General features: G+C 41.8%; 1 protein-coding gene across 16 annotated transcripts in view; it reads left to right on the top strand.

The window, feature by feature from the left end:
- Positions 1 to 5488: 5488 nt before the first annotated feature.
- LOC110522500 (CYFIP-related Rac1 interactor A) overlaps positions 5489 to 13034 on the top strand; it is a 55941-nt gene continuing 48395 nt past the window's right edge. For 2 of the 16 annotated variants that reach the window (XM_090233118.1, XM_090233117.1), the window contains exon 1: positions 5583 to 5652. The gene's annotated coding sequence lies outside the window, so the exon portion shown is untranslated. Of the gene's footprint in view, positions 5794 to 13034 lie in introns of all 16 variants that reach the window. The other 14 variants (XM_021600933.3, XM_021600930.3, XM_021600931.3 and 11 more) reach the window with 14 other exon arrangements.

The following is a 13034-nucleotide window of genomic DNA, read 5'->3' as shown; positions in this document are numbered from 1 at the left end:
ACCAAATTACAGAGATTAACGATTAATTTACTACTGGTGACATGTAATGGGGAATATATTTTTAAAAAATGTTTTATCAAAGGGCAAACCATTCACACAATGAAATGATGAATGCACAAGAATAGGCAGCTGAGCCATTGTGAAGCCATTTCCGCCTGAATGACGTGCCCAAAGTAAACTGCCTATTGCTCAGGCCCTGAAGCCAGGATATGCATATAATTGGTACCATTGGAAAGAAAACTCTTTGTTTTGTAGAAATGTTAAAATAATGTAGGAGAATATAACACAATAGATAGGGGAGGAGAAAATCCAAAGAAAAACTAACCGGATAGCTCTCTGGATGCAATTCCTATGGCTTCCACAGGGTGTCATCAATCTATGTTCAAGGTTTCAGGCTTGTAACTTCAAAAACGAATAAGAAATAACAGTTTTAGTAGAAGGACACAGTCTTGGAAATTTGTGTTTGCGTGCCATGAAGACAGAACGCACCTGCTAAAATCTGTTTCCTATTGAACATACTTCTTTCCGTTAGAAATATTATAGTTTGGTTACATTTTAGGGTATCTGTGGAGTAAATAGAAACATATTTTGACTTGTTGAATCAAAGTTTAGGGGTAGATTTTTGGATTCCTTTCTCTACATGTTGAACGAGTGGATAACTCAAATCGATGGCGCCAACTAAACAGACTTTTTGGGATATAAAGAAGGATTTTATCTAACAAAACGACACTACATGTTATAGCTGGGACCCTTTGGATGACAAATCAGAGGAAGAATTTCAAAAAGTAAGTGAATATTTAATCGCTATTTGTTAATTTATGAAACCTGTGCCGGTGGAAAAATATTTTGTGGGGCGCCGTCCTCAAACAATCGCATGGCATGTTTTCGCTAGATTTTAAGATTTTAAGCTTTCAACTGATATAAGACACTTACATGTACCTAAATGTTTAATATCCATAATTTGTATGATTATTTATTTGTACGCCTAGCCCTAAATGTGATTTCTGTCATTCTGAGCACTGTGAGTGGACGCCCTAACATAGAAGAATCTGGAAGTTTTCTGAAATAGCAGGTAAATTAAATTCACATTTTCTTAAGGGAAACCCTGGTGCATGTGTAAAAGACAAGCTGAAGCCTGGTGTGTCTGAGGGGATCAATTCACACTATTTCAGGAAATGCTATTTTCAAAGAACAGCGGTCATCCTACACATTGGTGTGAGACACTACGCATTCTTGTCACTTTGGTTGAATTACAGCAGCAATTTACCCAAATGGATGACCCTGTAGATCCCTCCTAGCCCAGCAAAGAATCTTTCTTTTCGGGTGTTCTCATTGAAAATCCTCTCATTTCTCAAACTGTCATGTGTCCTCCCTCTGGCACAGCCGTCGTTTGCCAAGCTGCTGAGAGAGAGAGACACACTTGGGCTGTGAATTCAGTTTTCAAAACAAGGTGACATTTTAGATCACTGCATACATTTGTTGACCTATTACTCAGTTCGTTACAAACATTTATATTCGGACCCACCAATGGAAATGTGGACATCATTTAACATTTCTTACTTTAGTAAAGCAAGACACTTTGGTGAAAGGCTCCCATGTTCAAGGTGGAAAACAATGAAACATTAGAAGAAAATTATCTGCATTCATCACTCTTTCAAGTCATTCAGGACAGTATGTACCAGGGAGTAATCTGAATATACTGCACACTGGTATTTTTTCTTTAATTCACAACCAAAAACAGGTGAGGATTCCCCTGTGTCTGAGGCCATTCAAATCAGTAAAATTGGAGACTGCTGTGCTTAGCTAGAATGATGAATTGTGCCTAAAAGGCCCACTGACAGCATTTTCAGGCAAGTTTTTTGCTTACCTTATTGTCTGGGATTTGAAGAATAACTTCTGTTCTGCAAGGTTTTCCAGGACACAACTGACTCAGCCTGTGCTTCCCAGTGGCGCAGCAGTCTAAGGCACTGCATCTCAGTGCAGGAGGTGTCACTGCATCTCAGTGCAGGAGGTGTCACTGCATCTCAGTGCAGGAGGCGTCACTGCATCTCAGTGCAGGAGGCGTCACTGCATCTCAGTGCAGGAAGTGTCACTGCATCTCAGTGCAGCAGTCTAAGGCACTGCATCTCAGTGCAGCAGTCTAAGGCACTGCATCTCAGTGCAGGAGGTGTCACTGCATCTCAGTGCAGCAGTCTAAGGCACTGCATCTCAGTGCAGCAGTCTAAGGCACTGCATCTCAGTGCAGCAGTCTAAGGCACTGCATCTCAGTGCAGCAGTCTAAGGCACTGCATCTCAGTGCAGTAGTCTAAGGCACTGCATCTCGGGGCAGCAGTCTAAGGCACTGCATCTCAGTGCAGGAGGCGTCACTGCATCTCAATGCAGGAGGCGTCACTGCATCTCAGGGCAGGAGGCGTCACTGCATCTCAGTGCAGGAGGTGTCACTGCATCTCAGTGCAGGAGGCGTCACTGCATCTCAGTGCAGGAGGCGTCACTGCATCTCAATGCAGGAGGCGTCACTGCATCTCAGTGCAGGAGGCGTCACTGCAGTCCCTGGTTCAAATCCAGGCTGCACCATATCCGGCTGTGATTGGGAGTCCCATAGCCCAGTGTTGTCCGAGTTTGGCTGGGGTAGGCCGTCATTGCAAGTAAGAATTTGTTCTTAACTGGCTTGCCTAGTTACTTTTTTTAATTACAAAAACCTCTTCTTGATGAGGCCAAAACGTGTCAACGTCAAGTTTTCACCACAAAGTCTTCTGCATTGGAACTAATTGATGCACTATTGCTGTAGCTCATCTGAATTGAAGCCCTCGATTATGTTTTAGCATATTGTGGTAAATCCTGAGGACCCCAGAGGATTACAGTTACAAGCATGTTGTTATTTAGAGACATTGACAACAAATTCCAAATGATTATTTGTGAAGTAGAGGATGTAGAGGATGTAAGTATACAATCTAGCCTGATGATTAGGGATGTAATTCAAGGTAGGTGTGACAGAGCCTGTTTTGCATGTTATTTTGGCATTAATAGGTATCACATATCAGTTTGCAAACACAGATTTAAAAAAAAATCTGTTAGGAACTCGGGTCTCTTTCTAGAGCTCCGACCTGAAGATCACTGAAGTCATCATGATTCAACCTGGTTTATTTCCCGGGTTCCCAGTTGTTTTGAAAGCACCATAAATCCAGACAGACTTTGATGACAAAGTTTCATGACAGAATTTGCCCACGAAGGACTGCCTTGCCACCTTCCTGTTCAAGTGAGCACAACAAGGTGAGTCCAAAAATGTCTTGTATGCTGCTGCATATGCCAGGGAGATAAGAATACTGCAGCTCATAAAGCGTAAGTGTATGTTGTGTAGTAAGCTGTAAGTAGCCCATGTGTCTCACCCTAATCATTTGGTCCCTTTTCCCCTCATCATTTTGTGTACTGTTCAGACTTGGTGGTGTTGTGTGTAGCCTGTTTTATAGAAATGTAATCATTGAATATTGAAAGAGCTTTCATTGTCTGCTTATATGCCACCTTTATTTATCCTACGGTTCTGACTGTAAGATACTGTAAGAAGTCACATGTTCTGAATTCTCAAGTCCTGAACAAATAGTTATATTGACTATGCCCATCCTAGCTCGCTCATTAATGTCTTATGTGTTTTAAAAAGGCAGTAAATGAGGCTGAATTAACATATTTTACAGACAGCCAGGGGCACCCTACAACATGCAGGCATATTTTACAGACAGCCAGGGGCACACTACAACACAGACATCTTTTACAGACAGCCAGGGGCACACTACAACACAGACATCTTTTACAGACAGCCAGGGGCACACTACAACGCAGACATCTTTTACAGACAGCCAGGGGCACACTACAACATGCAGACATCTTTTACAGACAGCCAGGGGCACACTACAACACAGACATCTTTTACAGACAGCCAGGGGCAAACTACAACACGCAGACATAATTTACAAACGAAACATCAGAAGCAGTAGGGATAAACAGGGATGTTCATGAGTGAATTGGATCTCTTTCCTGTCCTGCTAAGCATTGAAAATGTAATGAGTACTTTTGGATGTCGGGGAAAATGTATAGAGTAAAAAGTACATTATTTTCTTTAGGAATGTAGTCAAGTAAAGGTAGTCAAAACTATAAATCGTAAAGTACAGGTACCTAAAAAAACGACTTAAGAAGTACTTTAAAGTATTTTTACTTAATTAAGTACTTTACACCACTGGCTGATAGCCAGGTGTAGCAGTGGTAAGGTGTTGGGACTGCTGTTGGGACAGCTTTATGTAGGCCTTAATAGTTTGTGGGCACTGTTTGTCACCGTTATAGTGAAATTAATATATTGTTTAGTATTGTGTTGTGTAATGACTTTGCTGGTATGCATCTTAAACAGTATTATTATTTTTTGCCCCACCAAGATTTACATTTGCCACTGATGTAAACATAGACTAGTATGCCGTGCCTGTGCCTCAAAGTAACCCCTCACCTTCCATCGGTCAGTATGTATTAAATGACTGCCCTCTGGTGGAATTTATCTACAACCGGCCAACGTCCGAGCCACTGTAGGTGCATTATCCACAGGTGACACCAGAAGTGCCAGGGACAGCAAGGCATATAGCAGAGTATGATAAGATATGAGCTATGCACATTGCCCCATCATTCAAATAATGAAATGTCCTCCTATTCAATGCCAGGTAAGACATACGCCAACTGACTACACATACTGTTGTATTTAAGTCCCTGGGCACTGTAAGCTCACTCTCTATTGCAAGGATGGCCATCATACTGGCTCTACAAATCTGTCATGTCATGCCATCAACTTCAAGGATCAGATGCCTCATATAATAATGGTTTGTAATGAATACATGGTATTTGGTGTACGAGGTTGATACGTTTTACAGTAGGCAGGCAACATACGTTTCTTGGAGAGGTAAGCTGTTATGCTCTATGGCCTTGATATTTCTCAAAGGCTGTTCATGTCATTTTTTATGTCCATAGTGGAGAATGTTGCATTGTAAATCGCAACCCTGGGGGCCATGTTCTCTGCCTATGTTCTGACATACCTGTGAGCACATCAATCAATCTTTATAAAGCCTGATTATAGAGCTGGCATTGCACAAAGGAAGTACCACTTTACACAGTGGATTCGAATTTCCCCAGAGCTGTCTGAATCCATGGCAATGTGGTGTCTACTTAAAACGTATATAATACTGCTACATTTTAAATATAATTCGTATAGGTCAACATCTTGCCATTTTATGAGTACCTTAATCACATATACAGATACATGAAAAAACTAGATATTAACTAAATTAAAAATGAATTCCAACCTCTTGCACTCCAGTATCATGTAATTATTTTTAACAACTTTCCGGATTCATTTCAGCAGTAGCGTGAAACACGCCCACAATACTGTTTCAACGTCACTATTGGCCAAAGAGGAAGCTAATTTCTGTTTTATTGGTCGATATCGTATGGGTCCTATATACTAACCAATGACATTTGTGTATGGAAGACACGATTTTTACTGCGTTGGAGGGAGGGGTACACTTGTTGTTGTACGATTGAAAGTTGGGGGTGAAAGTGGCGCTATCGGGGTGCAAAGACGTCGGATCTCTCATTCAAAATAGGTATTCGAAGAAATCACCGGTAAGTGTAAGTGACCGGTCAACTTTTAAAAACCGTTTTGTGGCTAATAAAGAAACGATAGTGGCTGAAAATGGTAGCCAACGTTAGCGACGCAGAATCATTCACCGTGAAGCGAGTTCACATGGATTGAATAAGCCGCAGGTAGTGATATTGCTAATTTAGCTAGCCTACTCGTGTTAGCCCAAATCTGATTTCATGCATGGTGTGTTAGCTAGTTAGCTACCTTAGTCCATTATCTAACACTTGCCAAACTACAATTTCAATGTATCAAATAATAATAATGATACAACTTCCAAATACGGAGTTATTTTCTGCAATGAAATGGTTCTGGTCATGAGCCTGACATGAGTGCCGCTAACTCATTCATCGACAACTGAACCTGCTGTATCTGCGTTACGTATTAACGCCCCGAAAGCTCTGCAAGCTTTATAATGTCAAAATACTTTCGTTGATCACCAAATATGGAGTTTCGCTGTGCAACTAACTTAATTTACTCCCGTTATGGCCGGTATATACTTCCAAAAAAGGTCTATATACAAATGTACAACCAACCAACACCGGGGGTTACTAAGCTAACGTACGGAATTGTTTTACGTTGGTCGTACCATGGCTCATTTAGATATTTGATTTTGAATTTTAGGACCCCTTTTAGGTATCCCCCCCCAAAAAAATTGAATTTGAATAATTTGAATTTGGCCCTTACTACTATAACCCATAGAGAAGCATCGAAAAACAAATGCATTGATGGCAAATAATAAATCACAAGGAATAAGATATTGAAGTGTCCAATATCTAGGAGATGTAAGAAAGCTCAGGAAATATACCCATTTAACCTGATATTGTTGTTGGCACAACTTCCGCTATACTTCAATTCATTTGTGTGTGTTACCTTCAGACGAGTCCCGTGACACTTGGGGGGTCTCACGAACCCGGTCGTGTTCGTTAGTCTCCCATTTTCATAGAGTGGTTCATACGTTTGTAGGCCAAAACGTTCATACGCTACAGACATTTTGAAGGAAAAGTACTGGAGTATTGGTACAGCCAACTAAGCGCATAAATAGTATTGTGATATATTTTGAGTCCTCTACTAATGGCCTGTTGTTCAAACTAGGCTTAGGTGATGATATACTGTACACCGGGGTAGTTATGTCCAGCTCAGGGCTCAAGCTTTTAATTTGGTTTGTGAACTTTCTAGCTAAGTGGCTAGATGACAAGATCAAGCTTCTTGTCTCTGCTGTAACCAATCAATCCCTGCCTGGATCAAGATGCTGCCTAAATTGTTTTGTGCATAAAGAAATGTATAAAATAAATAATAGTGCCTCTTGTGTGTACTTCCAGGAATACTGTATATGGTATGGTACAGAAACGTTATGAAAATCTGGATACTGCCCAACCCTAGTTCACATGTATCTGCCCTCATTGGCTACCTGTTCTCGCCTCCTCCTGCTTGCCTTTCATTTTTGAAGACATTTATTTCCATTGTTAGAGGGGTCACTTGACTATCTTGTCAATTTTATAGACACTCCTTGCCGTGGGTGAAGCTAACCACTGAGAAAGGTTTTCGAAAGCTAAAGTGCTACTAGTGAGTGAGCCAGACAACTAGCTAGCTATTGTACTAACTAGTAGTTAGCGAGATAATTTGCTAATTGATATAGGTGCTAGCTAATGTTATTTAGCTGCCTGCTTAATCCGACCGTTGCATGTTCATAAACTCAGCAAAAAAAGAAACGTCCTCACTGTCAACTGCGTTTTATTTTCAGCAAACTTAACATTTGTAAATGGTTGTATGAACAAAAGATTCAACAACTGAGACATAAACTGAACAAGTTCCACAGACATGTGACTAACAGAAATTGAATGTGTCCCTGAACAAAGGGGTGGGAGGGGGTCAAAATCAAAAATAACAGTCAGTATCTGGTGTGGCCACCAGCTGCATTAAGTGCATTCATCTTCTCCTCATGGACTACAACATGTTTGCCAGTTCTTGCTGTGAGCTATTACCCCACTCTTCCACCAAGGCACCTGCATGTTCCCGGTCATTTCTGGGGGGAATGGCCCTAGCCCTCACCCTCCGATCCAACAGGTCCCAGACGTGCTACGTGGGATTGCGATCCGGGCTCTTCGCTGGCCATGGCAGAACACTGACATTCCTGTCTAGCAAGAAATCACTCACAGAACGAGCAGTATGGCTCATGGCATTGTCATGTCAGGATGAGCCTGCAGGAAGGTTACTATATGAGGGAGGAGGATGTCTTCCCTGTAACGCACAGCGTTGAGATTGCAGGCAATGACAACAAGCTCAGTCCGATGATGCTGTGACAGACCATGACGGACCCTCCAGCTCCAAATCGATCCCACTCCAAAGTACAGGCTTCGGTGTAACTCTCAATCCTTCGACGATAAACGCAAATCTGACCCCTGGTGAGACAAGACTGCGACTCGTCAGTGACGAGCACTTTTTGCCAGTCTTGTCTGGTCCATTGATGATGAGTTTGTGCCCATAGGCGACGTTGTTGCCGGTGATGTCTGGTGATGACCTGCCTTACAACAGGCCTACAAGCCCTCAATCCAGGCTCTCTCAGCCTATTGCGGACAGTCTGAGCACTGATGGAGGGATTGTGTATTCCTGGTGTAACTCGGGCAGTTGTTGTTGCCATCCTGTAACTGTCCCCCAGGTGTGATATTCAGATGTACCGATCCTGTGCAGGTGTTGTTACACGTAGTCTGCCACTGCAAGGACGATCAGCTGGGTCAGCCATAGTACAGTATCCCTGGTGCAAATTGGGATTAAATGCCTTTCTCATGGGCACATCGACAGATTTGTCAGCTCGAGTATTCAAACCAGCAACCTTTCGGTTACTGGCCCAACGCTCTAACCTCTGGGATACCTGCCACCCTATACATTACATTTACGGATAGCCAGGGGCACACTCCAACACTCAGACATCTTTACAAAAAGCATGTGTTTAGTGAGTCCACCAAATCAGAAGTAGTAGGGATGACCAGGGATAATCCCCTGATAAGTATGTGAATTGGACCATTTTACCGTCCTGCTAAGCATTCAAAATGTAACGAGTACTTTTGGGTGTCGGAGAAAATGTATGAAGTAAAATGTACATTATTTTCTTGAGGAATTTAGTGGAGTAAAAGTTGTCAGAAATATAAATAGTGAAGTACAAATGGGAACATAACTAGCTGACTGGACCACCTTTGATTTTTGTGTTGTTGTGCCCAGACCAGACTGATCCATTACTCTCCCTGATCCATTACTCTCCCTGATCCATTACTCTCCCTGATCCATTACTCTCCCTGATCCATTACTGTCCCATCCATTGTGAAACGATGCCTGTTAGACATACGTGGACAGCTGAGCTGGGAGCGGGGCATTTTGATGTCTGCCTGTGTGCTTTGTTTCAGTTTGAACGCAAGGCATCTTGTTGCAGCATTTCTTCAGTCAGTGCTGTCACTGTTATGGCAGATGGGTTTTGGGAATATGGACCATTTGTACCTGGAAATGACTGAACCGAGTAGGCTAAACTTCCTCTTGACCCTTGTTTGGCCTCAGGCAGTTTGAAAAGCTGTAGAATCATACCTACAATTCTGTAGCCTAATTGGAGCAATGCATGATATTGTTTCCTGTAGAGGGGTTGCTGAACCATGACTAATCAATTACTGTTAGAACTTTGTTAAACATTCCATAGAAGCCATATATTATGCTGAGTAATGTTTGACCTTATTAACATGTAGCTTTAGGCTTTATGGACAGAGTGCAAAAGACAATTTGAAGTAAACTATTGTCTCATCACAAACAATATCGGCATAGTTTTCCCGCCCAAAATTCTCCCCTTGCCGCTCCAGCTGGCAGAGAAGGGACTGGGGTGGGGTGTGTAAAGTCTTAGCTAATCCACAAACGTCCTCCGCTCAGTTTTGTACTACATCTGACTAGGACTGGGCGATATATCAATAATTATCGAGGTAATTACTTCCCTCAATATTGATATGTTTAGATTAATTTTCGATAATGTCGATATAGAATAATTAGGTACAGCAGTCCATTTCACCTCTGTGACGCAGCAGGAACGTGCGGAGAAGTGACAATATGCACGTGTAGAGGTATACGCTCACTAAAAAACACTTAGCACCTCGAGTGATGGAGTAGCTATTATTAACCATGAAAAAATGAGTGATGTAGGTGAAAGCAGTGGTAGTGATAGACATGGAGAAGGAGCAGCTTCCAGCGAAGAAATTATTGATAAAAAGGGTTAAACTGTTTCAGTCATTTGGAAGTGGTTTGGCATTTTGAAGTCCGACAAAGAGCGGAGCAATGTTCGGTGCAAATTGTGCCGTAAACGGGTGGCCACGAAGTCTGGTAATTCTACAAACCTTTTTCAACATCTGAAGCAAAATCACTCTTTGGAACATGCAGGAAGTTTGAGATTGGCTGGTGCTTGAGGGGAGTTTATCAATACCAATCTAGGGATGTTTGCCTGAAGCAGTCAACACTGACAGCGTTTATGCCCTACAAGCAAACATTGAAAAGACAAAGACTTCACAAATGCTATTATGCATTGCTAAGGACATGCTACCAATTAGCATAGTCGAAAAGGAAGGTTTCAAGAGCCTTATCAATTTAATTGACCGCAGGTACGTGCTCCCTGGCCACAAACATGGAACAATTTTCCTTCAAGTATAATTTAAAAAAGTTACCTTTATTTAACTAGGCAAGTCAATTAACTTCTTATTTACAATGACGGCCTATCGGGGAACAGTGGGTTAACTGCCTTGTTCAGGGGTAGAACGACAAATCTTTTACCTTCGATCTAGCAGCCTTTCGGTTCCTGGCCCAACTCTCTAACCACGGTTTGATTCATATCGTGATAATTATCGTTATTGAATGAAAAAATATTGATATCGTGATAATTGATTTGCCATATCGCCCAGCCCTACATCTGACTGTGTCTGAAAAACAGGATGTGTTTGCTTGCCACTTCCATAACCAGTGAGAGGGTTGCTGTTTGTGTTATTGAGCCTCTGCTATAGGGTGAATTAACAATCAGCAGTAGCAAAAGTATACCTTACACATGGTCTGATTTTGATATTTTAGCACAGTGCTTTATGCTTTTTAGCTGCCCCAAAGCTTTGCCAGAATTATTGTATGATTTGTTGGTTCTTTTAGTCTTTATCATGTTGCGTTTTATTAAAACCCATTCTTTATAAAAAAGCTTTTTTTTAAAGAGAGAGAGCCTACATTTGGCTTTGGTAGTCATTCGTTCAAGCCTAAATCGAGCTTTGCGTCACACGCTTCTTTGGGTCATAAAATTCATTATTCCACAGGATTTCCTCCGATAGCCTAAATAATATTTTATTTTGGTAATAGGCCTAACTAACAAAGTAGCCTAATTCCTCTGAGCTTTATTCAAGACATATGCCTAAGGGTTACAATCACAGTTGTGCTGTTCAGATGATCAGATCTTTCAACGCATAGAGAAGTGTTTAACAACCATCTCAGTAACACATTAACACACCATTCAAGAAAGCGTACAGTATTATATAGAGCCATTATTGCATGGAACTCTGTTCCATCTCATATTGCTCAAATAAACAGCAAACCTGGTTTAAAAAAAACAGATAAAGAAACACCTCGCGGCACAACGCCTCCCCCTATTTGACAAAGATAGTTTGTGGGTATGTATTGATATGTAGGCTACGTGTGCCTTTTTAAAAAACATATGTACTTCTGTCCTTGAGCTGTTCTTGTCTATTTAATGTTCTGTATTATGTCATGTTTTGTGTTTTGTGTGGACCCCAGGAAGAGTAGCTGCTGCTTTTTTTTTTTTTTTTTTGTTTTGATTCTCATGAAATACCAAATAAGGCCCTACCCTATGATATATTGGCCTAGCAAACGTATCATATAGCCTAGCAACTGTGGTCTGCTTTAGCCTAAAGCGTGACTTCCATAAGGACGGGCTAGCAACATCACCACGTTTTAAACCCCTTCAGATGTCCTCTACAGATGATCAGGCAGTTGCCATGGTGCAGCAACATGCTGAATCAGCCAAAGGGCCACCTGGAATCGCTTCAGACAGCAGCAGTACAGACCAGAGACTCATTGTTCAGACTGGGATGAGCAGCTTGGGTTGCCCTCTGGATAGGCCTAGATAGGTTGACTGAACACTTTAATCTGTGAAGCAGCCTTTAGGCTACCTCAGAACAACAGTATATAGATCTGTATAGCTCTATGGCTACCTTGTTCATAGACAACTAAACCCCATATCCACCATTCACGATGGAGTTGAGTGGTGACAATTTTTTTAATTCTATTTCAGCACCCAAAGAATAGCCTACAATTACACAGACCAATGCTGAAGTCAGTAGACCAATGTTGTGTGTGTAATTACGGACTGTTTATTTGGATGCTGAAATCAGTTGTTTTTGATAACTTAATTTTGTTACGTCGGCGCTCCTGTCCGCCCACTCGAGTCGCCGTTCAACTCCATCGGAAGTTGTGGAGTTGAATTTAATCAGCCACATTGTTCATTGTCAAACTGTTACATTACATGATGCATGTTGGTAACACTGGAAGTGTCCCTAAAGCATGTCAAACACTGACATGAGGTGATGGATCCTGGGAAGTGTCCCTAAAGCATGTCAAACACTGACATGAGGTGATGGATCCTGGGAAGTGTCCCTAAAGCATGTCAAACACTGACATGAGGTGATGGATCCTGGGAAGTGTCCCTAAAGCATGTCAAACACTGACATGAGGTGATGGATCCTGGGAAGTGTCCCTAAAGCATGTCAAACACTGACATGAGGTGATGGATCCTGGGAAGTGTCCCTAAAGCATGTCAAACTGTGACATGAGGTGATGGATCCTGGGAAGTGTCCCCGAATCCTGGAAAGTGTCCCTAAAGCATGTCAAACTGAGACATTAGGTGATGAATCCTGGGAAGTGTCCCTAAAGCAGTCAACTAACCTTAGCCTACATGCTATAGTAGCCATTTTTCAGATTTTTATTTGTTTTCAAAATTGGCATTCCAAGATTTTATTTTTCCACTTAACTCATTTCCTGTCTGGGAGAAAAATGTTTGTTTATGACCTGTACTGCTGCTATGTAAATCATCATCTGGCAGTTCCTGTTGCACCCAACCTTTCTGTCTGGGAAACAAGTGTTTTGAACTGAACTGCCCCGGTTCTACGGCTGCTCTCTGTTAGCACACACACTTCCTGCTCCGGTTTTATTTTTCTTATTGATATCCGGAGAGTAGAAGACTGTAAGGCTTTGTGTTGAAATCTAAGAGGGAGGTTCCAGTGTGTTGTGTGGAAGGAAGGGGTCCTAGAAATGTGGAGAAATGGACAAACATTCAGCCTACTACTCACAA

The sequence above is a fragment of the Oncorhynchus mykiss genome, chromosome 4, assembly GCF_057628025.1.
Source record: "Oncorhynchus mykiss isolate SJ-2025 chromosome 4, ASM5762802v1, whole genome shotgun sequence".
In the NCBI taxonomy this organism is placed as follows: domain Eukaryota; kingdom Metazoa; phylum Chordata; class Actinopteri; order Salmoniformes; family Salmonidae; genus Oncorhynchus; species Oncorhynchus mykiss.
This window is presented reverse-complemented; position numbering and strand designations above follow the sequence as displayed.